Here is a 26427-nt window from a genome sequence, read left to right as displayed (position 1 = left end):
CAAATGAAATCGGCCGAGATGGCCATCAGCAGGTGGGTCACAAGAGAAAGACTGAAAACAGGGATTGGTCACAGAGGGATGCAAACACGTGGGGTGCCTGGTGTTCTGCTATCCAGGCTCCCCCACCCCCACCCCCCGGGGCCAGGTAAATCCTGCTGCTTCTGAAGGAGACTCTTTGACCGTGAACTACCTCTGGCAAAGCCAAGGGCTTGGGTAGAGGCTGCGTGTCATCTCCGGCTCCGCCGAGATTGTGGGTCAGTGGCCAGCTATTGGCTGGATTAGTGAATCGTCAATAGATCCGGTGGAGCTGAGACAGCTGGAGTAAGCAGACCACGCAGGGGAGCTGGTTCTTTTGGCTTTCGTGGTGACGGGGTGTGATTTGTAGCTTGGCTCTCGGCCACTAGGACACTCAGAGCCGGGTCAGCTGTCACCGTGTCATGCTCTTTCGCGAGGGAAATGACCTGGGGGTAATTTCACGGTGCATGGAAAGAACTGGGGCTCTGGGATCATACAGACCCCCCAGGTCTGTCCCCACCATGCTCCCTGCTCCTGGGAACTTCTCGAGGCTTCCTCCTGGGTAAAATGAGGAGGGACAAACCCAACTGGAGGCCTTGTGGTAATTAAGAAGCTAGATTCTATCTCGAGGGCCTGGTCCAGGGCCTGGCACCCAGTAGGCACTCATTAAATCGTTTCAAGTTTGGGATGGCAAGGTCACCATCCACCACTGGCAGAAGCCTGGAACTTTCCACTGCCTCCTGCCTCCCCTCTCCCTCTCTCCGAGTCCTACCATGTCTTGACCTCTCCTTTGTGCCCCCTGGTTGGGGCCATATCTTTGTTTCCCTGGGTCCCTGCAGTGGCTTCCCACCCGCACTCTCTGCTGCAGGAGGCCCACCCTGCTCCAGGCTAGCTTCACACGACAGCCGATGCCAGTGACAGCTCTGGTTTTGTCACATTCCTTGCCTCCATGTGTTGATGATTTCTCACCCCTGCTGGATGGGGTTCCTCCGGATCAGCCCTGCCCACACAGTAGCTTCAGGGATCTCTGCTCCGCTTCATGCCATGTGTTCCAGGGCCCGTGAGCCCTGCTCAGAGCTACGCCTCCTTCCCACCTCTTTGCTCAGTCCTGCCTCCTTCCCTCATCTCTCCTTCCTCCCTCATCTCTTTTCTCTCTCCTTTCTTTTCTCCTTGCTCCTTCCTTCTTCTCTTGATCCCCCCTCCCCATCCCTTCCTCTCCCTCAACCTCTCTCCTCCCATCACCTCTCCCCTCCGCCATCTCCTCTCTTCTCCCTTATCTCCTCTCCCCTCACCCATTCTGTCTCCCCTCACCCATTCTGTCTCCCCTCCCCTTTCCTCCCCTCCCTATGGTCCCCATCGTCCCGCTTTGTGTTCCTACAACACCTTGCACGTCCCATAACCATACTGTGTTGAGCCTCTTCTGGGTCCTCGCAGCGAACACAGCCCTCCCAGACTGCTCTCTCATGGGACCTGGAGGGTCGTGGTCCAGAGTGTCTGGGACTGAACCACCTGTGTGACCTTGGGCAAATCGCCTCACTTCTCTGGGCCCTGTTTCTCTCAGCTGTGAAGTTTCCATGAGGGAATCCACAAAGAGCGCTGAGGACGGCAATGAGTATAGTCCGTGTGAGTGGGAGCTCTTTCCGGCATAGAATTGACAGCCTGGGGGACATGAGACAAGACAGCAACCATGATGCCGTGTGATGCAGGAAGTGTGAGTACAGTGAGAGGGCAGGATGGGTGCCTCACCAGCCAGAGACACAGGTGTGGCAAGGGTGTTCCTCCAGAGGCCTCCAGCTGCTCAGGGACAAGGACTGTGACATGGTTGCCGAGACCTTCGAGGGCCTGGAGTCCCAGCCTTCCATGGTGTTGGACACATTCTGAACACCACACCAATCTGCACATCCACAGCTCCTGCCCTAGTCACTGCCACCTCCAGCTGTGATAAACATGCCCCGCAGGGACTCCCCTCTCCCTCTCCTGGACCCCACACCACATGCCTCACTTCCTGTCTCAGACTTCCTGATGCCAGGGCAGGTGGCCACACCCATGGGAACCCACTGAGCACCCACACAGCTATGGTCTCAAAGTGCAGGGGTATGTGTACCCGGGACCACCCTTGACCTGTGGCAGGAGACAGACAAAAGATGAGCTGATTTCCACCTGAGTCCCAGGAGGACAATTCTGAAAGGCATTTCAAAAAGTTCTTCAGAAGGTTCTGGTCAGGTGGAACACCAGTCCCCTTAGCAGTGGGTAACTCAGAATGCATCCTTGAGTTGCCTCTCGTGTTTTTTCTGCCCACTTCCCAGGTCCTACACGCCACATGCCTGGGATACTTCCCAAATACAATTAGCCCTTCAACTTGGTCTCTGATGGGACCATCTAAGACAAGATCCTTGAGTTTGCGTTGGCAGCACATATACTAAAATTGGAATGATACAGAGAAGATTAGCAAAGATGACATGCAAATTCATGAAGCATTTCATATTAAAAAAAAAAAAAACAAACAAACTCTAGCAAAGGTTTAACTTGAGCTGACTGGGTACCTCAGCTGGGGAAGCCTGCCACATCCCCTAGTGCCTCTTTGTAGGTGGGTCTCCTTTATGGCATTGGTACCGATGTAAGGAAGTAAAGATGGAGAAGATCAGGCAGAAAGGCAGAAAGAGAGAGACCACTGGGTCCAACCCAAGGTGCATTTAGCTGAGGTCAGAATCCAGGTCACTACGTTGAGTTTTCCAACCCATAAACATACTATATCTCCCTTACTTAGGTCTTCTTTGATTTCTTTCAGCATTTTATAATTTTTGCCATACAGATCCTGCCCATGCTTTGTTAAGTTTATATCTAAGTGTTTCATTTTCTTTGGAGCAATAATCAATGGTATTGTGTTTTAACTGTGGTTGGAAAGTGTTCATTTATGTGTGTAGAAATGCAATTTTCTTCTGTGTGTTGATCTTTTATTCTGCAATCTTGCTGAACTCACTTACTAGTTCTGATTTTGTGTGTGTGTGTGTGTGTGTGTATTTCTTGGGATTTTTCTATATAGACAATTATCCCATTGGCAAATAAAGACAGTTTTATTTCTTCATTTTCAATCTATAAGCCCTTTGTTTCTTTTCTTACCTTATTGCAGTGGCTAGAATTTCAACTATGCTAAAGAGTAGTGGTGAGAGCAGACATTCCCTTGTTCAGTTTTTCACTGTTAAGTATGATGTTGGTTGTAAGCTTTTTGTAAATGCTGTTTATCATGTTGAGGTGGTTCCCCTCTAGTCCTAGCTTACTGGGAAGGTTTTGTTTTTTTTTTTTTAATTACTATACATGGGTGTTGGATTTGGTCAAATGTTTTTCCTGTGTCAATTGATATCATATGATTTTTCTGCTTTAGCCTGTTGATATGGTGGATTACACTGACTTTTGAATGTTGAATATGCCTTGCATACCTGGGATAAATTCTACTTGGTTATGGTGTTTAATTCTATTTATATTATCATTGAATTACATTTGCCTACACTTTACTGGGAGTTTTACCTCTAAGTTAATGAAAGATATTGGTCTGTAGTTTTCTGTTCTTATGATATCTTTGTCTGGTTTTGTATCAAGGTGACAGCAGTCTCAGAAAACGAGTTAAGGATTGCTCTTTCTTTTACTTTTTTGTTGACATTATACAAAAATGTAATTCTTTAAATATTTGGTAAAATTCTATGGTAAAGCCATTGGACCTGGAGATTTATGTTTTGGGAACTTTTTAATTGCACAATTTTAGTTGTTATAGGACTATTTAGGTTATCTATTTCATCTTGGTTGAGTTTTATAGTTGTAGTTTTTTAGAACTTCATCCATTTCTTCTAAGTTGTTGAATTCATGAGTATAAAGTTGTTTATAGTGTTCTCTTCTTATTTTTTTAATGGCTGCAAGCAAGTTCTGTGGTAAAGTCTCCTATTTCTTTCCTGATATTGGTGATTTGTGTCTTCTCTCTTCTTTACCTTTGTCAGTCTTACTAGAGGTGTATCCATTTTATTTGTACTTTTTAAAGAAGTAGATATTTGGTTTCATTGATTTTCTCTATTATTTTCCTGTTTCAGTTTCTTCGATTATCTTGGGTTTTTTTTCCCCCCCTCATTCTATCTGCTTTGGATTTATTTTGTCTTTCTTTTTCTAGCTTCTTGAGATAGGACTTAGGTTATTGTCTTGTGATCGTTACTCTTTTCTAATGTAAGCATTTAGTGCTATAGTTTTCTCTGAAGGATAGTTTCATTGGATACAGAATTTGAGAATTGACAGTCCTTTTCTTTCAGCACCTGAAAAATGGTGTGCCACTTTCTCTGGGACTCTATCTTCATGTGAAAAACCTGCTGTCACTTGAATTGGTGTTTCTACATAAGAAAAGTATCACTTCTCCCTGGTTGCTTTTAAGATTTTTTTCTTTGCCTTTAATTTTCAAAAGTTTACTTGTAATGTATGTTGGTGTGGATTTCTTTTGGTTTTTCTTATTTGAGGTGTGCTCAGTTATTTGTCTGTCAGTTTATGTTTTTCACTCTATTTGAGAAATTTTTAGCTATTATTGCTGTGAAAACTTCTCAGCTCACATCCTTTCTCTTCTTCTGAGCTTCCAATGATGCAAATGTTAGACCTTTTGTTGTCCAACAGGTCCCGGAGGTCTGCTGGTAGATTCCCTTGTTTGGCTGGAGTGCATTCTCAAACACATGAAAGAGTGAGGCAAGTACACTTTTCAAATCTTGGCATTTGTAAAAATGTCTTTATTCTCTCACATTCCATTGTTGGTATGAGTACAGAATTTCCGATGAAAAATAAATTTGCTGTCAGAATTTTTAAGGTATTGCTTCATAATCTTTTAGCACTCAGTGTGGTTGATGCACAGTCAGAAGCAGAGATGATGCTTCTTCCTTTGTAGGCAACTCCATTGTATTTTCCCTTTCTGAAAACTTGAAAGTATTCTTATTGATCTTTATACCAAAACTACAATGATTACTTACTATAATTTCATAGTAAGTCTTGAAATCTGGTAGTATAAGACCTTAAACTTTGTTCTTTTTTTTCTTTCTGAAATTGACCTGGTTCCTTGAGGTCTTTGCATTTCTGTGTAAGTTAAGAATCATTTGTCCATTCCTATAAACATAGAAATATAAAAATCCAATTTTTATAAAAATCCCCTCCTGGGATTTTACTTGCAATTGAAATAAATGTATAGATCAATTTGGAGAGAATTGATATATTAAGATTGAGACTGTCTATCCAGTAAAAAGAGATATCCCTTTATTTCTCAGGTTGTCTTTTATTTCCTTCACTAACATGTAGTCATTTAAAAAATATAGATATTATACATTTTATGTTAAGTTTATTTATAAACATTTTACAGCTGTGCTTTTGCATGGGTTTTTGTTTTTTTTTTTATAATTGTTTTTCATTCTCTGACTGGTTATTGAGATTTTACAAGGGTACTAGGGACACTGGGCCACTTTGAAATCCTGGCATTGAAACAGACAGAGCTGATGGGGTCCCCTTAGTGTAGCTGACAGCACTTATGGCTTTTGAGAGGTCATGAGCAGGAAAGAAAGGTGATCTAATCTAAGTTTAATCTGGCTACAGTGTGCATGTTCAGACGCATGGGGGCTGGGGCCACGCCAGAGGCAAGGACGCTGGTGGGGAGAGCATCGTCACAGGAGTGGTTCCAGCCTGGCTGACTTTGTAGCAGGGGTAGGTGCTTCTCCCTAAGGAAGCCACGTCAGTGATTTTAACTGAAGGTGCTCCCCAAGCTGTGGGTACTAAAGGCTTCCTTGTCAAAGATCTGGAAGAACAGGCAGAGCTCCTGCCACCCTAGAGAATAGACTCCAGAATGGTTTGCTCTCCATCCACAGTGTGAACATCCTTGATGGTCTCCTTTTCTTGCTCCATCTCTCTGGCCAATTTACCTCCCTTTTCCTTATTCCCTCCCCGGTGTCGGCTGGGACTGAATTGCATTGGCTGCATCTCTGAGCTTGGACCCTCACCACAAGCTCAGTGCTGCTGCCCTACACAGCCTGGCCACCGGCTGCTGATGCTGTCCGATCTGAGCTTGAGTTCACCATGTGTCCTTGGACTTAGAGCACAGGCTGCTAGTTCTCCTTTGGACATCCCGCTGGGGGACTTAGTTTTTTGTTTTATCAGTCATCACCCAGCAGTTCCACCCAAATCCAAGTCTCTGGCTGGAAGAAAACTGTACCAAAAATCCAATGGATTCTCAGATCAATTTCCATTAAAGCTGGGCTGGAGAATTTCTGGAAGCAGGAGGGATGTAGTTCCATCACATGTCAGTTTGCTGTTGCTTCTTTCTTGCTTTGGAAAGGCAGAGAAAATAATGAGTCATCGGAATCCACCAACAAATGCCTAATGGCTCAGCCATGCAGCCACATCTGCCCTCAACATAAACCAACCTGACCCGGTAGCAGTGTTTAATCATTTTTCATAGTCACTAATGAAAATTGTGCTGCCTCTGGCTGGGTAGTTCAAAGTGCCCAGCAAATGAATTCTGAGTCCCAGGCGAGAACTCTAGGTCTAGAAGGTCTTGAATCAACTAATGACATACATTGTGCAAATTTTAAGCCTTCCAGTAATGTCCGTGCATGTGGCCTAATGGTCTGCAGAGATTTTAGGATTGGTGCATATATTAGTCGCTGTAATTAAAATCCCGGAGTTATATTATATGTTATTTGTATGGCAGTTTGTGATGTGTTTAATGCTCCCAGTTTCAAAATTATTAAAGCTGCTGTCCCTGGGCTGGCCAAAGTGATAAGCAAAGTCAGAATGCGATCTTATTCCCTCTCGATGGGGCAGGCGGGAAGGAGGATGCGAGTGGGATTTTCTTATAAAATAAGAGACCAAATGCCAAATAAAAGAATTCCAGCTGTGCAATAGGGAAGTTGAAATGGTTTGTTAGGATCATTAATATTGCAATGAAAACTAATTAAACCTGGAGCTAGAAGGAGTTCATTAGTGGTTTGGAGCCGAGGATTCTGCTTCTGCAGAGTTGGTTATAGCACTGCGGAACTTGGAAAGTTGTCAGCTGGGCTTGGGGTCGGGTGGCTCTCTCCGCTTTGTGGCCTCCAGAACTGGGCTTGGCTAATGATAGGCACTTGGCAGACATGAACCGAGAGAGTTACTTGGAGTACCTGAAGTACCCTCAGTCTTGTCACCAGAGGGGACCGGGATGATGCCACCCCTGTCTGTGTGGCTGATCCCATGCAGGCTACTGAGAATGAGCCTGTGTGTGTGTGTGTGTGTGTGTGAGAGAGTGTGAATTTTTTTGTTGTTTTTATTGTGGTTTATTGCTTCTCTGTTTCTTTGTTTTTTTTTATTTACTGTTTTTTATTGAAGCCTAGTCAGTTTACAATGCTGCATCAATTTCTGGTGTACAGCATAATGTTTCAGTCATCCATATCCATATTATATATATCCACTTTCATATGCTTTTTCATTACAGGCTACTACAAGATATTGAATATAGCTCCCTGTGTATACAGTAGGACCTTGCTGTTTACCTATTTTATATATAGTAGTTAATATCTGCAAATCTCGAACTCCCAATTTATCCCTTCCGTCCCTCTTCCCCCTCTGGTAACCATAAGTTTGTTTTCTATGCCTGTGAGTCTGTTTCTTTTTTGTAAATAAGTTTATTTGTGTCTTGAGAATGAGCCTTTGAAGATGGGGAAGGGGGCGGAATTGGCAAGTTTTCTTTCCAAGCAGTGAGAGAGGTTTTCACATTGCAGCTCAATTCACTTCAGATTACTAGAAAGAAAAGAAAGCCACCACTTCGATGTAGTTTAGGGCAACTGAAGTGCTTTCACACACATCTCATTTGCTCTTCTCCTCGGACTTTACAAAACCACTTCATCATTTCTCCGGGTTGGTTGCCTGAGAGAGGGAAGGCTGTTTTTGTTGCAGGTTGGGTTTCTCAGGCAGCACACTTGGAGATGGGGTTTAGCTGGCGGGATGTCTATGAAGAAGGGCATTTGGGACCAGCCCTGTAGAAGGGCGGGGCTAGCAGCCGGTGTGGGTGGAGGAAGAATCAAGCTTTGCTCCTGTCTGACATCTCTGGGAGCTTTGGGGCTGGGGTGGCCCTTCAGATGTGAGTGTCCTGAGTTGGGCTGACATGGCCAGGTCTTCATCCTTTGGCTTCAATCACTCACTGGATGGGGGCCACCCTGGGAAGGACAAGACCTTGTACCAGGTGGCGCTGCATTGACATGATTTGTGAAGGTCCCTGCCCCCCCCCAGCCCCGCCCACAGCACCCCCAGCAGCTGGGGCAGCAAGTCCTTCTTCATGGGGGAGTTCTGGGCAGCACGTGGCAGCATCTTCTGCTGTTTCATTCATCATACTCTCCCTTGACCTTAGCCTAGTACCTGACACATAATAGGTTTTTAATAAATATTTATTAATGTAGATGGAATATTCCCGTGTTGCACAGGAAAAAACCAAGGCTTAGCAAAGTGAAGCAAACAGTGGAATTAGAGTTAGAAGGAGGGTCCCTAACTCCAGAATCCCAGGCCTGGCCACTGTCTCTACCTCTACTCATGAATGATAAAATACAGGGGCATCTGTGTGATGGCCATCTGGCCCCAGCACGAACAAAATCAAGTTCATCTTTCAGTGCCCCCAAAAAGATAGCTAGGCTTTCTTGCTTTCTTTTTTAAAAAGGAATTGTAATTAAGTTTATTTAGCACTAATGACTAAACTTTTTTTATGATTTCATTTTTTTAAAATTTATTGAAGTATATAGTTGACCTACAATGTTGTGTTAGTTTTGGGTGCACATCAAAGTGATTCAGTCTTACATATATATACATATATGTTCTTTTTCAGATTCTTTTCCATTGTAGGTTATTATAAACTACTGAACATAGTTCCCTGTGCTATACAGTAGGCCCTTGTTGTTTATCTACTTTATATATTATAGTGTGTCTATGTTAATCCCAAATTCCTAATTTATCTCTCCTCCGTCCCAGGCATTCTCTTTTTCAAGGCTGTTCCCTCAATCCCCAACCTAGGCCGGCTTTGGGTAGAAAACTGTCACTGGTCTCAAGAGGAAGGATAGGGGCTTTTCCAGCAGGTCAAACTAACTTGGCCCGGAGTGGGAGGACCCCCAGCGTGAAAGGGGGGTCCTGCTGTCTGCACGATGTCTTGGCAGCTTTGGCCAGCCCAAGGGGCTGCCTGAGTCTGGGGATGGAGCCTGTGGACATGTAGACCCAAAGTTCCAGCAGATTGACCTGAGATGCCTTTGGATAGTTTTTTACAAGGTCTCAGCCCCTGTGCTTGCATGGCAGGCAAAACCAAAACCAAAAGTAAATCTGATAACTAGATAAATATGGCAACAATGTTTACTTTTCTTGATTTTTTCTGATCCTTGAATCCAGCACCTCTAGTGGGCCACAGCTGGGTTACAGAAATGCCAACGTGTTATTCCCCTTGGCCCTGGGGGCAGCGAGCAGGCACAGGGAGGGGCAGCTGGTCACTTCCAACCATAGACAGCATCTTGTTTATTCCCACGTGATATGGATGCCCTAATTTAGAAAAGGCTGAGATGTGCCATTGAAGCCGCTTCACTAAAGGGAGCTTGTTTTGAATGCAGGAAGCAAAAAGTGCTGTGTATCTTCGAGAAAGAGACCACATCACTTTTGCATTGTAGTCAAGAGATCGTTATAAGTGAAGTAAGCCAGAAAGAGAAAGAAAAATACCATATGTGGAATCTTAAAAAAAAAAGATAAAAGAGGACACTAATGAACTCATCTACAAAACAGAAACAGACTCGCAGACATAGTAAACAGTCTTATGGTTACCGGGGGAAAGGGGGTGTGAAGGGATAAATTTCGGAGTTTGAGATTTGCAAACGTTAGCCACTATATATAAAAATAGTTTAAAAAAACCCCAAGTTTCTTCTGTATAGCACAGGGAACTATATTCAATATCTTGTAATAACCTTTAAAGAAAAAGAATATGAAAATGAATATATGTATGTATGTATATTCATGACTAGGACATTGTACTGTATACCAGAAATTGACACATTGTAACTGACTATATTTCAATTAAAGAAAATAAATAATAAAATAAAATATTTTCTTTGGAATTAAAAAAAAGACCTTTCTCGGTTTTCCAAATCAAATCCCATGACCGAGAGGAAATGGCCCACTTTCTCCCAAGGCCTAAAACAGCCACGATTTAGCTGCCAGATCCTTGAGATCCAAAGTCTCCTGAGAGCATCTCATTCAAGCTCCTCATTTGTAGATGAGGATACTGAGGTCCAGGAAGCTGAACACCTGGGTGATGGGCGTAGACATGAGGTAAGTTTAATTTGACAACATTGTTAACCCTGCTCATCTTCCTGGAATGATCACATAAGAGCTCATGAAAAATGATAATTATTTAATTGCATACTCTACCTACATAGTGTATTTTACACACTGTATAATTATCACCACCGTAGTTAATGGTGGTGAATTCTTCAGTAGTTGAAAGCAGTCTACAAAGGGGGTATTTAAATATCTTCTTTTTCCCATCAAGGTTAATCCTAGGCAACCCTTTGCTTTTTGTTTAACCCCAGGCAGCTGAGAGCCAGCATGATGAATGCATTTGTGGGATACTACGCACCAACCCCGATTCTTGATGATCAGTCAACATTCCCCACTGTGAGGGTAAGAACACATCTCCAGGACACCCCAGGGTGTCCACAGTGCTGGAAAATTCAACCTGACTTTACCAGAGCCTCCCAAATGCCCTGATTTCAGAGGAGTGAAAAATTTAGCAGTCAGCTCTGAACCTTCCCAGTCACCCTTTCAGAATGGTTGAGGTAATTTATAATGCTTTGGGTTAAGTTAAACTGCAATAAAATAGAGAAATGAAATATCTTGGTGGTTTCAAAAAGTCTGAAACCAGGCCACCCAGCATTAGAAAGGCAATCCATGGTGACATCACAGGGCAGGATCCCCTCTTTTTCTTCACACCCTGATGTGTAGCTTTCATCCTCAAGATCACCTCTTGGTTCAGGATGATTGCAAAGTTCCAGCCGTCATGCCAGCATTCCAGGCTGGCAGCCAGAAGGAAGGGAGCAGGGCATGGGGAGGCTGAGACTGTTCTTCTCAGTTGAATAGATTTTCCAACGTTTCAAACAGAGCAATTCATTTCCATTCTGTTGGCCAGATTCAGTCACAGACTACCTTTAACTGCAAAGGAGTGAGCTAAATAAAGGTTTTAGCCGGTGTATCTTCTCCTATATGAAAACCCAAAGGTCTGTAACTAGAGAGGAGAGGAGGATCATGGTGGGTGTAGATAATCACTTTCTCTGCCATGAGATTCCAGGAGATAACACGTGCCAGCCTTTAGCACAGCGCCTGGCATTTGATTCCGTTCTTGTTTGTTTATCCATCATTTATGCGGTGCCTCCACCTGTTAAGGCAGAGGCTGCCCCTATTCTCAGGAACAGAGGCATAGCATTCTCCAAGTGGACAAAGCTTTTTTGACGAATCTGCTTCATATCGGTGACACTTTTGTGGTTTTCAAAGCATGGGGCTACATAGCCAATCAGCCAGGGTTTTGGGTGAACTGATGGTCTTCCAGAGGTCCATTGCAATAAGAATGTTTTGGGGGCTGCTGAGGGAGGCTGCTCCCACTGGGCAGCACAGTTTGATGGGAGTGGCACAGATTGGGAGCCAGAGAGTCCTGGCCTCAAATCCTGCAGTGATACTGATGCTGGCCCTCAATGTGGCAAAGCTCAAGTGCCTGGTCTGCCAAATGGGGATAAGGACACTTACCTGGCAGGACCATGGTGACAACAGTGTCCAGCTGTTGTCAAGGTGCTGCTGCTGCTATTATATCTGTCAGGCTACTCTGAAAGACTCCGGTTTAGGGAAAGTACTTAACTCCATGATAAATCCTACTTTCCTTATCTGTAAAATGGGAACATGGTTCCTACATTTTGGCATGTTGTACAGACTGAATGAGACGGTGTGTGAAGAGTGCCTTCAAGGCGGGCAGGGTATAGCTCAGTGGTAGAATGTGTGCCTAGCATCCACAAGGCCCTGGGTTCCATTCCCAGTACTTCCATTTAAAAAAATAATAAAGAAAGGAAATAATACATTAAAAAACCCTAACAACCTCCTCCAAAATCAGAGTTCCTTCATATAAGAAGGATCCATATGCAGTCCCCTTATTCTAAGCTGCTACCTATTGCAAGGATACATTATTTGTCATCCCCAAAGCAGGAGCTTACATCCTCTGCTTAAACCAATTCTTAGGTCATTGTCTTCAGGGACAGACCTTGAAATAAGGACTTATTAAGGAAACGTTCCCAAGAGAAACTAGTCATGGGGTGGGGTGAGGGGCAGAGAAAGGGAGGAGGCCAGCCACGGTGTGATTTAAAACAAAATCCCACGGGATTAGCCTCAGCCTGATTCCAGGGTGCTCTGAGGGTCAGTTTCATCTCAGAGTTGTTCAAACCTCAGACCAAGGGACTGGCTTCCAGATTCTTGCACCAGTCAGCTGTCAACTAAGGGGCACTTCTGACTCTCCATGTGTGCTGGCAAAGGGGCTCCAGCAGCCTTTGAAGGAGGGCAGTCCTCCTTCAAAGAGCAGGGTCCATCCATGTTGCAGCAAGTGGTATGATTTTATTCTTTTATATGGCTGAGTAGTATTCCACTGTATATATAAACCATATATTACATATATACATCACATATATATATATATATATATATACACACACACACACACACATACACATTATATATATATCTCACAACTTCTTTATCCAGTCATCTGTTGGTGGACATTTAGGCTGTTTCCATATCTTGGCTATTCTAACTACTACATATATAAAATAGATAAACAACAGGGTGCTCCTGTGTAGCTCAGGGAACTATATTCAATATCTTATAGTAACCTATAATGAAAAAGAATATGAAAATGAATATATGTATGTACATGTATGACTGAAACATTATACTGTACACCAGAAATTGACACAATATTTTAAACTGACTATACTTCAATTAAAAATGAATAATAATTTTAAAAAAGAATTTAAAAAAATCAGCAGGGGAAAATACAACCAAGCTGGGAGGGGGAGGAGAGATATGGTCAAAAAGATCTCAGGGGATCTGGGCAGGGCTCCTGACACGTCCACTATAAGAAACGGAGTGCACTTTTCTGTTTGGGTCTCACACAAGACCACGAAGCTGAAAACAAAGATGTGAAATGCACACATATTCTAAATTGAGATTCTAGACCTGCCTTCACAGGACTTGCCCAGACCAGCCACAGTGAGTCCTGGTACCTCAGCCAATCGCCAACCTCTAGTGTGTGTTCAAGCTGGGAATGGCTCAGAGTAAGGATTCTTTGAATATGGAGGGTTGGGGGGTTGTCCCTCCCAGAGTGGGGTGCTTTTCTGGTTCAAGACAACTAGAGTGCTTGGGGAAAAAATCTCTCATAACGGAAGTATACGCTTGAAGGGAAACTGAAATCTCTCCCTCTCCCACTGATCAGGGTACTTTCTAAACTTAGAAACTCCTGGGCCCTTCCCTCCTGGCTATAGGGAAAGAAGAGGGGGAAGAGATTTTAGAAGAGCTTGGCTCAGCATCCTGAGGGTCTGGGGTACACAAAGAACAGCAGGGGGAGGAGAGAGGGAGTAGGGGAGAGGGGGAGGGGGCGAGAGAGGGAGAGCCCTCCTGCTGCACAGCCGACAGGAGGGAAGGGCAAGAGAAGGCAGGGACCCCACAGTAATGGGAGGGCACTCTGTCCTGCCCCTTCCTCCCATCCAGCCCTGGAGGATGCAAAAGCGGCAGACTGCAGAGGGAGGGATGCAGGAGCCTGGGAAGGAAAGTCTATATACATCATGCCCCACTTCCCACTAGGTAGAAGGGAGAAGATTTTTAAATGGATGAGAAATGGAGCTTTTGATTTCAATTGGACAAGATTTTTTAATACCCCAAAACCAGATTACCAAATGCTTGCAGGATACACTCAGTGTTGTCCAGGGCAAGCAGGAGTAATCAGACATTCCCTTCCCAAACAGAGTCGAGGGAAAAAATCATTTTCTGCTTGTACCTTTGAATTTAGCTCATTGAGTTTACCAATTATACATAATTTTTAATGACACTGGAATATTCAATTTGCTGTAATTTATTCAATTATTTCCCTGTTCTTGGACATTTGAATTCTAAGTTGCTTAGGTATTTTATTTTATCTTATTTTATTTTATTTTATTTTATTTTTTGCTTTTAAGAATAATACTGCAAAACCTGTACATAAATGTTTATAGCAGCTCCAAACTGTAAACAACTCAAATATTCTTTAACGGGTGAACAGTTAAACAAAACTGTGGTCCATCCATACCATGGAATCCTACTCAGCAATAAAAAGGAACAAAATATTAACACAGGCAACAACTTGGATGATCTCAAGGGAATAATGCAGAGTGAGAAAAGCCAATCCCAAAGGGCAACTTGTTGTCTGAATTCATTTATATAACACTCTTGCAATGACAAAATGATAGAGCTGGAGGATAGAGTTGTGAATGCCAGGGGTTAGGAGCTGTGAGGGGAGGGAAGTGGGTGAGGCTATAAAAACACAGGGGATCCATGTGGTTAGAGAACTGTTCATATCTTTGCTGTGGTGGTGGTGTTGCCACTAATCTATTCACGTGCTGAAATTGCATAAAATTAAATATACTCACAAAGGATAGAGTAAAGCAGGGTAAGTATGAATAATGGTGTTGTATCTTTGTTAGTTCCCTGGTTGTTTATACTGTACTAGAGTTATACAATGTTACCACTGGGGGAAGCTGGGTGAAGGGTGTTGGATCTCTCTGTATTACATCTTTTTATAACTGCATGTGACTCTCAATGATCTCAAAATAGAAAATTTGAAAAATAAACTTTTCTAGCTAGAAAATGTGAATCAATATAAAAAATGTATTCAGTAATTAAAGGTAAAAGTATTTGGGAAAAAAATGTAATATTGTATTGGTTGTTCCTGTACTTGTATCTTTTGGTGCTTCTCTGATTATTTTTTCTTAGGAAAGATTTGTGGAAATAGAGTTATTGGATCTAAAGGTGAAAGACTTTGAAGGTTCTTCATACATATTATCACATTGTGTCCAGAAAATTTGCACAGTTTATGCATCCATCAGAATTGGTTTTGTCCACAGCAGTAATAGTCGTCTTTCAATGTTAAGAATAAAAATCACTGTGTTCCTCATTGCCATTTCCATATGCACGAGACAATATCTCATTGTTTCAATTCCCCTTCTATTGATTATTAATGAGGCTGAACATTTTTCATATATTATGGCTTCCTGGCCATTTGTCTTTATGCTTAGCTCATATTTCTTTTGTGATATTAAGTTTTTTCTTTCTGATTTGTAAGAGTTCTTATAAGAACATTAACCCCTTTGTCTTCTTTGTTGAAAATACTCCTTTTCAGTTTGTCTTGGCCTTTTATTTTTTAAATGTGGTATTATTGATATAACCTCTATATAATATATGTATATAGATTATGCAGTTTATCTACATTTTCCTTTGTGATACTTTTTACTGTTGATGTTAGAAGTGCCTCGACCATCCTGATCTCAGTAATTATTGACATGCATTTACTTGTATTTTTTTAAGGTTCCATTGTAAATACAAATTCCATCTGATGACTAATCCATTGCTTTTCCCTTGGGTGTGATGTTCCTTTTATCATCTTATCAATTTTTATATATTTTGGAGATATCTTTCTGTGCTTAGTCTTTTCCATTGATCTGTTTGCAAATCCTCCCGCCGATAAAACACTTCATTGTTGGAACTTTAGTACGCACTTTAAAATTTGGCAGAACAGTCCCCCCTGCTTTTAAAAAATGCTTCCAACCTTTCTTACTTGTTTATTTTTTAGATAATATTTAGAATAATTGTGTAAACATTTGTTTCATTAAAAAAAATTCCACTGCCATATTGATAGTAATTGTCTAAACTGTCCAATTGGAACACAATTTACTTTATTTATTTATTCATTTAGGCCTATTTATGGGACCCTCTGGCAACTTTGCAATATATTTGCAATTTTTCTCCCTTTTTTAAAATAGTACTTTATATATTTCAGTAAACATTCAAGTTGACTACATATGTATTATAATAGTGACGTGATTATTTTATGCTTTAAAAATATATTGCGAAGAAATTGTTTCCTTATTATTCTTTTTTAGTAATTATCACTGGTATTGAGTGACGTTCTTGGTTTACATTGATTTGTCTTGCACCCACCTGAGAATCTAATTGATATAAACAGATTTTTTGGTCCATCCTAATGAGTCTCCTTGCTGCTTACTAATGAATTAAGTATTATTTTGGCTTAAGGTAGACTTTTCCCATTCAAAAATGTATCCTTCAAGTTTTAAGATTATGAGTCATCTTCACATTTGGTTCCATCAAATGTCTGGTTAACATTTTATAATACATTTCCTAATATTCCATCTCCCTTGCATCCTTAGGTAGAATCACCTTGATCAACGTAGAGATTATTTTATTGTACTATCATATTCGATTTGCTAATATTTCTATCAGGATTGGCAACAGAATCTGCAGGACCTAGTGTAAAGCATAAGAGTGGGGTCCCTTGTTGAAAAATTTTTAAGAATTTCAAGCTGGTGACAGAGAATTAAATCAAACGTGGGGCTTTTCTGAGCACAAGGCTCTGTGTTGTACGTAGGTCACATGTCCATGAAGCTGGCCCTGATTTTTGCTTTTATATTTACACGTGAAGTTGAAATTGGTCCATAGCTGCTTTTGGGGTCAAATTTTGACATTGGGTTTATGTTAATTTCAGAAAATGAGGATGGTAATTTACCATATTTTGTGTCTTCCGGTACAGTTTACATAGCATAGTGATTAACTGTTCCTTGAAAATGTGAAGGGCCAAATGTCATCATTTGGCCAGGGGGTGTTCTTGAGGAGTTATTCTGAAATATTAAAAAAAAAAAATTTCACCATGAGTATTGTTCCCTATAGGATTCCTAATCTTCTAAAGCCAAGTTTAACCTTTTGCTTTTATCCTGGAAAAATTGATTAACTTGATCTGGAAGTTTGTACTTTTGGAGTAAATTTCAATATAAGATTTCATAATGTTTTGTAATTTACTTACCTTTGTTACATCTCATCTCACATAACTGTTTATATTTATTTGTCTGTCTCTTTTCTTGATTAGACTTACCTGAGGTTTCTCTGTTTTACAGTGATTTTCACCCAACCCACATCCCTACACAAAAAGACCCAGTTTGAAGTGGACTTACCAATCACTTACTTCCTCTTAGGGTGGAAGCCTTTTCTGCTTTTTTGTTTTATTTGCTGCCTTGATTTTTGCTTTTATCTATATTGTTTCCATCTACCTGTTTTGCTGAGGCTCCTATGTTTTCTGCTAACTTCTTATGCTACTGACTAATCTTTATTTTTGTACATATAATGAGAGCACTTAAGGTTATAAACTTGTTTCTGTTTTCATTTTGGGCCACATTTCATATTTTTTTGAAATTCACTGTCTTTGTTTTAATTGTTTTTTTTTCTCCCCAAGAAGCTATAATTGCAAATGTGACCTCTATGACCCTAGTGAGTTAAAAGCTCCACTGTACCTCTTCTGAATTTTTTCAAAAACTTTCCATGGGGCTAAACTTCATTTGTTTGTTGAAACTTTGTTATCAATTTCTAGTTTGGTTGTACTTTATTTTAGACTGTTGTGTGTATAATTTCTGCTGTTTAGGTTTTGTGTCGTCTTTTGTAAATATCCCAGGATGTCTGATGAGCGGGCTTACTCCCTCTAAGGCACGAAGTCTAAATTCTACCTGTTTGTCCAATCGGATTCATTCTAATCTCATTTCTGTGTCCCTTATTTTTAACTACTTGATTTGCTGAAGGTTGAAAGATGTGTGTTAAAATGTATCGCAATGATTTTTCCTTCTAGTCTTTCATTCCCATGTTCTTTCTATGTTTTATTCCTCCCGATGCTATATTACTCTGAAGGCGAAGTTTCATGGGTGTTGCATATTTACTCTGAATGATTTCTTGTTCTCTTCTCGAGAGGCTTTCTCTGAGGAGTGCATCCCGTTTTCCGTGGAACACTCCCCACCATTTCTGATCCATTCATTTGTCCCTGGTTTTGTTCGGTTCTTCCTTGTCCACTTCCCGCCTTATTCCTTACAGGACCTGAGTCCTTTTTCCCAGTGCTCAGAACAGTCTCAGGCACATGCAAAGCAGTTGATCAACATGGAGTCAAGGAATGGATAATAAATGACCTTTTTTGACATGTTAAATAGTTTTTTTTAACTTTGATTTTTTTTCCTTTTTTTATTGAAGTATAATTGATTTACAAGGTTCTGTTAGTTTCTGGGGTATACCATAGTGACTCATTTATGTATGCATATATTCCTTTTAATTTTCTTTTTCATTATAGGTTATTACAAGCTATTCAGTATAGTCCCCTGTGCTATAAAGTAGGACCTTGTTTACCGGTTCTGTATATAGTAGTTTGTATCTGCTAATCCTGAACTCCCAATTTATCCCTCTCCCTGCTTCCCCTTTGATAACCATCAGTTCATTTTCTATGTCTGTGAGTCTTATTCTGTTTTGTAAATAAGTTCATTTGTGTCATTTTCAGATTCCACATCTAAGTGATGTCATACGATAATTGTCTTTCCCTGTTGTCTGACTTACTTCACTTAGTATGATCATCTCTAGCTCCATCCATGTTGCTACAAATGGCACTCATTCTTTTTTTTTATGAGGCTATTTCTTTTTTTTTTAAATTTATTTCATTTATTTTTTGAGGGGGGGAGGTAATTAGGTTTATTTGTGTATTTATTTTTAGAGGAGGTATGGGGATGAACCCAGAATTTTGCACATGCTAAGCATGTGCTCTACCTCTTGAGCTATATTCTCCCCCCACTCTTTATTTAAAATTTATTTTAACCTTGATTTTTATTTTATCTAAACTAAGTAAGGAGTGTTGTAACACCCAGACTTTCTGGGCCCAACCACCCCTGTTCCGGATACCCAGACCTCTGGCCCCTGGACCTGAGCCCCATGCAGCAGCCTCTCTAAAGGGTGGGTTCCTGCCCTGATACCAGAGAAGTTAGGCCTCTCCTGTTTCCCCAAGCTGTGTCTCCCTGGCCAAGGTCAGGTTATGACTCCTGCCCAAGGAGGGACCCTCTTCAAGTCCTGGAGGACCCAGGACCACCAGTGAGGTGGGGGGAGTCCCTGGACCTTACATGGCGGTGGCTGAATGCAGTGTCTCCCCCTCCAGCCACCCTGCACCAGCATCTCCCGTTCTTGGCTGCTTCCTTCTCCAAGGCCCTGAAAGTGTCCATCCTACTCAAAAGCCAAGTGCCTTATCAACAAGAAGCCTCTGTATGTTTCCACTTCCAGCTCTGTTTATTCATCTTCCTGTGCTTCTCGCCCTTCCAAGCCACGGCCTTCGGCTCCAAAGCCTGACAGACAAAGGCCTGACCAGAGCCCCGGGGAGCACAGCTCGCTCCCAGCCCTGAGCAGCTGGGCCCATCCTGGCCTGACACAGAGGGCCACGATGATCCAAATTTGGCTTTGTGAAAACTCCTGGCTGAGCATCCCCATCAAATGTTGGATCTCAGTTCCTCTAAAGTAAGAGGAAGACTTTCTTGCTTCCCTGGGGTGCCCTGAGAATGAATTATTTACTCTTTGTAAAGCACTTTGTAGGGTTCAGTCTCATTACACAGGGACCACAGGGCTCAAAAGCAGCCCTGGATGCCTGACAGGGTGGTTGTTACTATTAAGCATTTATATAGCACTTTACATTGGCCGAGTGCTTTCCAATCATTTATTAGTTAATTCTCCCAGCACTCCGGGGCTGTCAGTGGACTTCAGATGCCAGGTTCTCCCACCTGGAAATGAGGTTGTTGAGGTCAGGATCAGACAGGCTGGGACCTAGGACCTGGGACCTTGGGCTGCAGTCCTGGCACTGTGACCGAACAACAGAATACAAAGAAACTATATAAGGGACTAAAAATAGCTGTGTGTATGCACAGTTGGGGCCAGTTATGGACAACAAGATACAAAAAATCAAAAATCCAACAGCCACTTTGGGGTGTGGGAGCAGAAGCAGGGAACTGGGCATGATCCTTGCACACAGCACCACCAAGGAGGTGGGCAGACCACCTAAACCACGCCTCCAGCCCAACCCCTGGACTGGCCCCTACCTCACCCCATTTAAGGGGCCAGCTCACCCACCCCTTGCCCCTGCTGGGGAGAGAGCAAGGGAATCTGTTGGTTGTTTTTGCTCCCTTGTGCTGCAGCACGAGTCCTAAGAAAGCCTCGCCTGAATTCCTCATCTGGCTTCTTATCTATTTCTATTGATTAAAGAGGCCAAGAAACCAAGGAGAAGCCGGCCGCCTTGTCCAGGGTTAACCATCATGGCTGGATCACTGGCTCTGCCTTTGACCCTCGTGTTACTTGCAGGTTTCATGTCTTACAACCTTTTCATCAACCCATCCCAATCCTCCAGTGAGGCACCCTGCAAGGGACTGCTGTAGTTTATGACCTTGGGGACACTATGGGGGAATGCTCTCAATTTACAACCTACTGTATTGTGAAGGAAGGAGCACTGGCTTTGGGGTCAAAATATGGTTGTACAATTGACAAGAAGTGTGACTGTGAACCCATTTCTTAAAGCTCCTAAAACTCGGGTCCCTTGATTATCAAGTAAGAATACAAAAAGCAGGGAGGCTGTTGAGAAGATCGGGAGGATTAAATAGAATCTGGCATAAAATAAAGGCTTTATGCTTGTTAACACTAAGCCTCTGATCACTGTCACGGCACAGACAGATTTCAGCCTCAAAGATGACACAGGCAAATGCTGGGAAGCAAAGTTTTGGATCCATGAAACCAACTAGGACTCTATCTAATTCTTGCCTTTGACTTGGTAGCCTAGGAGTAGAAAGGGAAGAAACAGGGGGAAAGCTTGAGCTACTGCTTTTTCCATTATATATGAATAAATCATGTGAGTTAGAACCCATAGTGCACTTCGGTATGTTTTTTCATTAATTAACAAATGTTTACTAAGCACCTAATAGGAGATAGGCGTAGTTTTAGGAGTGAAGGATTTGGTGATGAACAAGGGAGACAAAGAAGGAAGGAACTCTGATCAGGCAGGCAGGGAGGCAGGGATGATATGTGCAAATGCCCTGGGGAAGGGAAGACTTCAGAATGCCTGGAGCATCTTAGAGGACAGCCCTGTGGCTGGAGTAAGGGAGGAAATGGTAAAAAGATGAGCTGGGTCAGGACAACAGAAGCAGCTCCCAGGGAGCCTTGAACCCCAGTGTAAAGGATAGGATTTCATTCCCCAGGCAAACCCTCTGAGGGGCTTCATAGTGATTCTTCAGACTGCTGTGTACATCAAGACATCTTCAGAAGACAGGCATCTGAGTTCCCATCTCTGTCAGGTGTTAATCTCTCAGCTCCAAAAAGTCCAAAGTGTGTTTTACTAGTGACATAGCCTGAGTATATCTGTCCCCTCCGTAAATTCATGTGTTGAAGCCTCTTCCCCAGTGAGATGGAATTTGGAGGTGGGGCCTTTGGGAGGTAATTACATCATGAGGGTGGAGCCCTCATGAAAGGGATTAGTGCCCCTATAGAAGAGACCCCAGGAGCGCTCTCATCCCTTCTGCCATTCTTCATGCCACACTGAGAACACGATTGTCTATGAACAAGAAGCAGGCCTTCATCAGACATCAAATCTGCTGGTGTCTTGATCTGAGACTTCCCAGTCTCCAGACCCGTGAGAAGTACATGTTTGTTGTTCATAAACCACAGGCGGTCTGATAGGACAGAGCCACTTAAAGCAGAAATGTCTGAAACACTGAGCCCGGTGAGGGAAGCCCTGCCACCCAGCAATAAACGTCACTTCAGGGATGGCCTTTGCCCTCACATCCATGATCGCCTGTTAATTCTCATGGAAATCTGACAGGCTTGATGAAATGCAGCAACCCAAACGGCTCCCCAGTTCTCAAACGCTTGTACCAGGGCTGATGGAGATGCTCGTCACACTGCACTCGGCATCTGTTCCTGCCTCCTTTTGTGAGATTTGTCCACAGACTGGCTGGGGAGGGTTAGTACATCTTTCTTCTCTTCCTGGTGGTCTGGGGAAACCTGCTATCCACCAAGGTACTTCCTCATCCCGCAGCTCAGACTGATGCCTGTGGGTCCCAGATCCCCTCCTGGGGTCCTGATGTAGACTCGGCATGTAGGACAATCTGTGTGGGGATCGTGGAGCTTTCTAAGAAGGATGTGCTGTCCTGTGAGAAGCTTGCAGCCTGGTTAGAGAAACAAGACTTCAGTGCTTTAGGAAATGTATTTACGGAGTTGTAAATTGCTGTGGCTGGAACGAACCCGAACGTCTTCTGGTTGTTCTGGATAACGGCTGCAATTACCAGGTCATATTTCATTAATTGCAGGGTCCGTCATGCCTGACAGTGTGCCTAGGAACCTATGCCCAGGCTGATGGTGAGTTTCCTTGAAACCTCAGTAGTGGGGGAACCCATGCTTGAGAAGCTGTTGAGAATAACAGGGCTGAGGACTGAGGTCATAAATGAACCCATGAAGCATTCTATATATATATATATTTTACCTTCGATACAATAAAACAAAGGCAGCATATAAATAAGACAAAAGCATTGGCCTCTTACACATCATAAATTTGTAATAGCAGGAAGTTTGTAATTAATTTCCATTTACCATCCCTTCCTCTCTAAAACTTTAGACGTTTCTTCCTCACAATCTGCAGCCAGATGCTTGTAAACTCACTTGACTTGCGTTCAGAGGACATGTTTAAAAGGGATCATATTTTTGAAGCATTTTCACAGCTAGTAGTTCTTCATGCCCTGGGCTCCCCACCTGTGTTGGACAGAGTTTTTACCAGGGGACAGCAAAATCTGTACTCAGTTTAATCAGAAAGGGGATTTTAAAGTCATATTTGTTAGCTTACAGGATCTCCTGGGAAACCGGGCAATGATCTTGGCTGCCACACGGCCAGGAAAATTGCCCAAACAACACACAGGACTGTTCTACTTAAATATCACGGCCGCCGCCACCCGCTGCTTGACACCTACAGCACTACGTGTCCCATTTCAGCTGCCGAGAAGGGGCAGTTGCTTCTGCAGTCAAGCTTTCTGGAAGATACCATGTCCTGTTATGTGGCCAAAGCCTCTTGTGGTTTATTGCATTTTCAAAGTCTTGAGTCGGTACATGGGCTTGGTGGATGCTGGGTGGCATGTGAAATTCTCTCTGGAAACGTGGTGTCTAGCCCCCAGTTTCTGCAGACTAGGACGTCTAGTGTGGAGGGGGTTAGCTGAGGAGCCGACTTACAGGATCTGCCAACCCCCCACAGAAGCCAGTTTTCAGTGCTTCAGGCAGAAGGTAGATATTATCGAGAACAGCATGTCATTTCTCAGCTCTGACTTTTCAAATTAAATGCTTTTTTGAGTCTCTAACAAGACCATAGGCTTAAGAGCTAGGATGTGTAGAGAGAGAAAGCTTCTTATAAATTCTTGAAGCTCCCAAATTAACATGTTAGCAGCCTGGCCCGGCCAGCAGGAAGATCAAGTTTACAGTAACAGATGGGGTAGAGAAACTCGTGGTGTAATACATCACCCACCCTGCTACACAAAGAAAGGAGGCAAACAGCTTGGCCCCTCCGCTCTGATGGCCTGTAGAAGGAGAGAGCGAGAGGCAGGACATATTGGTCAAATGCAGAATCCTCATCATCCCCGTCTTGGGGTTACACCTTGGTGGGGGCAGGGATGCTTAGAAACATTTCTATACCCTCCTCCCAAATATCAGAAATCCCTAGCTCGCTTCCTGCATGTTACCTGGGAGACTGTGGGTCTGGGGAGAAGACAGGTGAAAATTTGCCCCCACAGTTGACCTGCAATGGGAGCAATCATGTGCGCTTGGCTGGTGGATGAGCCGGAGATGGGGTGTCTGGCCAGGGGCCTAAGCTCTTCCATCTGGTGGCTCTGGTGCCCCCTTAGCTCTCAGTCCTCTGCCACATCCTCTCTATCTAGCCAGCCAAGACAAGCCAGGAAAAAGAGGGGGGAAAGTCCATAGAGGATGGCAAAGGAGACTTCAGGGGTTTGGCCACCAAGCAGTATGTACCACTTCCACCCGCGTTATGGGCCAGAATGAAATCACATGACTCCCCTCATGGACAATGTAGTTCAGCTGTGTACCGAGAAGGAAGAGGAATGCATAACAGGGTTTCAGTCCTGTGCCAAGGATGCAGAAGGGTTGGGTGCCTTGGCAAGAGGACAGAGTGGGCAGCACGCAGTGGAGTCCTAAGGGATGTCATATGCAGGGATTCCATGGCCAAGTGGAAATAATGGAATCCAGAGCTCAACCCTGATGCCCTGAGGCCAAGAGCGGTGAAAGGCTGTCTGATGGACAGCAGTCCCAGGTAGAAACCTGACTGCAGCAGAGGTGAGTGATGGTTCAGCCTGGATCTGAGGTCCCCTCTCCCCCTGCTGCCATGAGACCACGTGCACCCACCACATACCCAGATTTCCATCTCGGAACGAGGGAATGGTCTGCTGTTTGTCCCTCCACCTCTCCCACCCCCTTTTGAATCTACATCTTTTAGGATGCACGAGGAGGGATGACTAAGGTAAAAGGCGGAGGCTTTCTACCTAAGTGATGGGCAGTGTGCTCTCTGCTGGGCATTGCTCTTGCCTCTCTGGCTCGTGTTGTATCACCGTTGATGCATTTGATGTGATAGGTGTCCACCCCCTGGCAAGTGTGAGTTCTTAGGCAGGTGTCTCTGTGGGGTCTGTCCTGAAATGGGAAATCCAGCTCTGGCACAACCCCCTTCCCCACTATCCTTAAGCTCCCCCCACTATGCTTTCCTCCACTGCCCCCAGCGGACTCTTGCTACTGGCTTCCCACCTGGTGGGAACCAAGCTCGTGGGTGGGGCATCAGCAGGACAGCTCAAGCCCAGCCGTCTTTTGAGGCACAAAAAATTCATCCATTCTTGCTACTCAGGTGACTCGAGTGTGGGCTGCTTAGCTGTTACCCTCTTTTTGGCCATTGTCTTCCTTTCCTTCCATTCTCTCTGGCTCAGGGAGGTGTGGAGGAGGTGAACAATCCTAAGAGGTGTCAAACTCAGGGATCAGAGACCAACTTTCTCGTTTGTAGGCACCTAAATCCCTAGAAGAACCCCTCATTTCATTTGCCTTGGGAGGTGGGGGAGAGAACCTCCCCCCAGGATGAGGGGGGAAGAGTCCTCCTGATGCCAGTGATACATGTCTTCCCCCTACCTAGTCCTGGTCTCATGCTTACATAGACTTTATATACAGAAAATACATATACACGTATATTTATTTATTAACAGAGATTGGCTCATATGATTATAGAGGCTGGCAAGTCCAAAATCTGTGAGGTTAGGCTGGCAGACTAGGGACCCAGTTCAAGTCTGAAGGTCCTCTGCTTCAGAATTCCCTCTTGCTCAGGGAACATCAGTCTTTTGTACTATTCAGGCTTTCAACTGTTTAGATGAGGCCCACCCACATTATCGAGGGCAATCTGCTTTACTCAAAGTCCATTGATTTAAATGTAAAGCTCATCCAGAAACTCCCTTACAGAAACATCCAGCATAATGTTTGACCAAATATCTGGGCACTGTGGCCCAGCCAGATGGACACATAATATGAACCATTTCAGTTGGGGTAATTGGATGGGTTTGCTCCCTTTAGTTACCTCTGAGGGAGCTATCTGTTCCCAATTGCTAGCCAGTTCTTTGCAAAACCTTGTGACTCTTCAGAATGTGAGACCCTTAACATCTGCCATCCCCAGCTTTTGTCCACAGTTACAAATTTGGGGGCAATAAAACAATACACAGTGTAAATGAAACAAACACCCTTCCTGTATGATTTCCCAGAGATAGCTATTACAAATGGATTATAGCCTTTCAAATTCTAAAATGACATCTCTCTCTCTCTCTTCCTGATAGCATCTCTATGTGTGTCTGTCTATATCTACTTTTTGTTTAAACAGCTTTATTGGATATGTGTCACATACCATACAATTCACCCATTTAAAGTGTATATTCACAGATATGTGCAACCATCAGCCCAGTTAATTTTCGAGCATTTTCATTATCTCAAAAAGAAACCCATGCTCTACCATCCCCTTACCCTCCATCTCCATTCTCCACCCTAAGCAACCACTAATCTACTTTCTATCTTGATAGAGTTTCCTGCTCTGGACTCTTTTTTTAGATCAAAACTTTTTTGTGTGTGTACTACAAAACCAAAAATAAATCCAAGCAGGTAATGAAATTATATATATCTCTATATATGTATGTATATATGTGTATATATATA

At 43.2% G+C, this 26427-nt stretch overlaps 1 pseudogene; it reads left to right on the top strand.

Annotated features, from left to right (window-relative positions):
• The first annotated feature begins 2412 nt into the window (after positions 1-2412).
• On the top strand, positions 2413-2504 carry LOC123619302 (U6 spliceosomal RNA; annotated as a pseudogene).
• The last annotated feature ends 23923 nt before the right edge of the window (positions 2505-26427 follow it).

This window comes from Camelus bactrianus, chromosome 11 (genome assembly GCF_048773025.1).
Source record: "Camelus bactrianus isolate YW-2024 breed Bactrian camel chromosome 11, ASM4877302v1, whole genome shotgun sequence".
NCBI lineage: Eukaryota > Metazoa > Chordata > Mammalia > Artiodactyla > Camelidae > Camelus > Camelus bactrianus.
The sequence above is the reverse complement of the archived record's forward strand: the minus strand, read 5'-3'. Positions and strand labels throughout refer to the sequence as shown.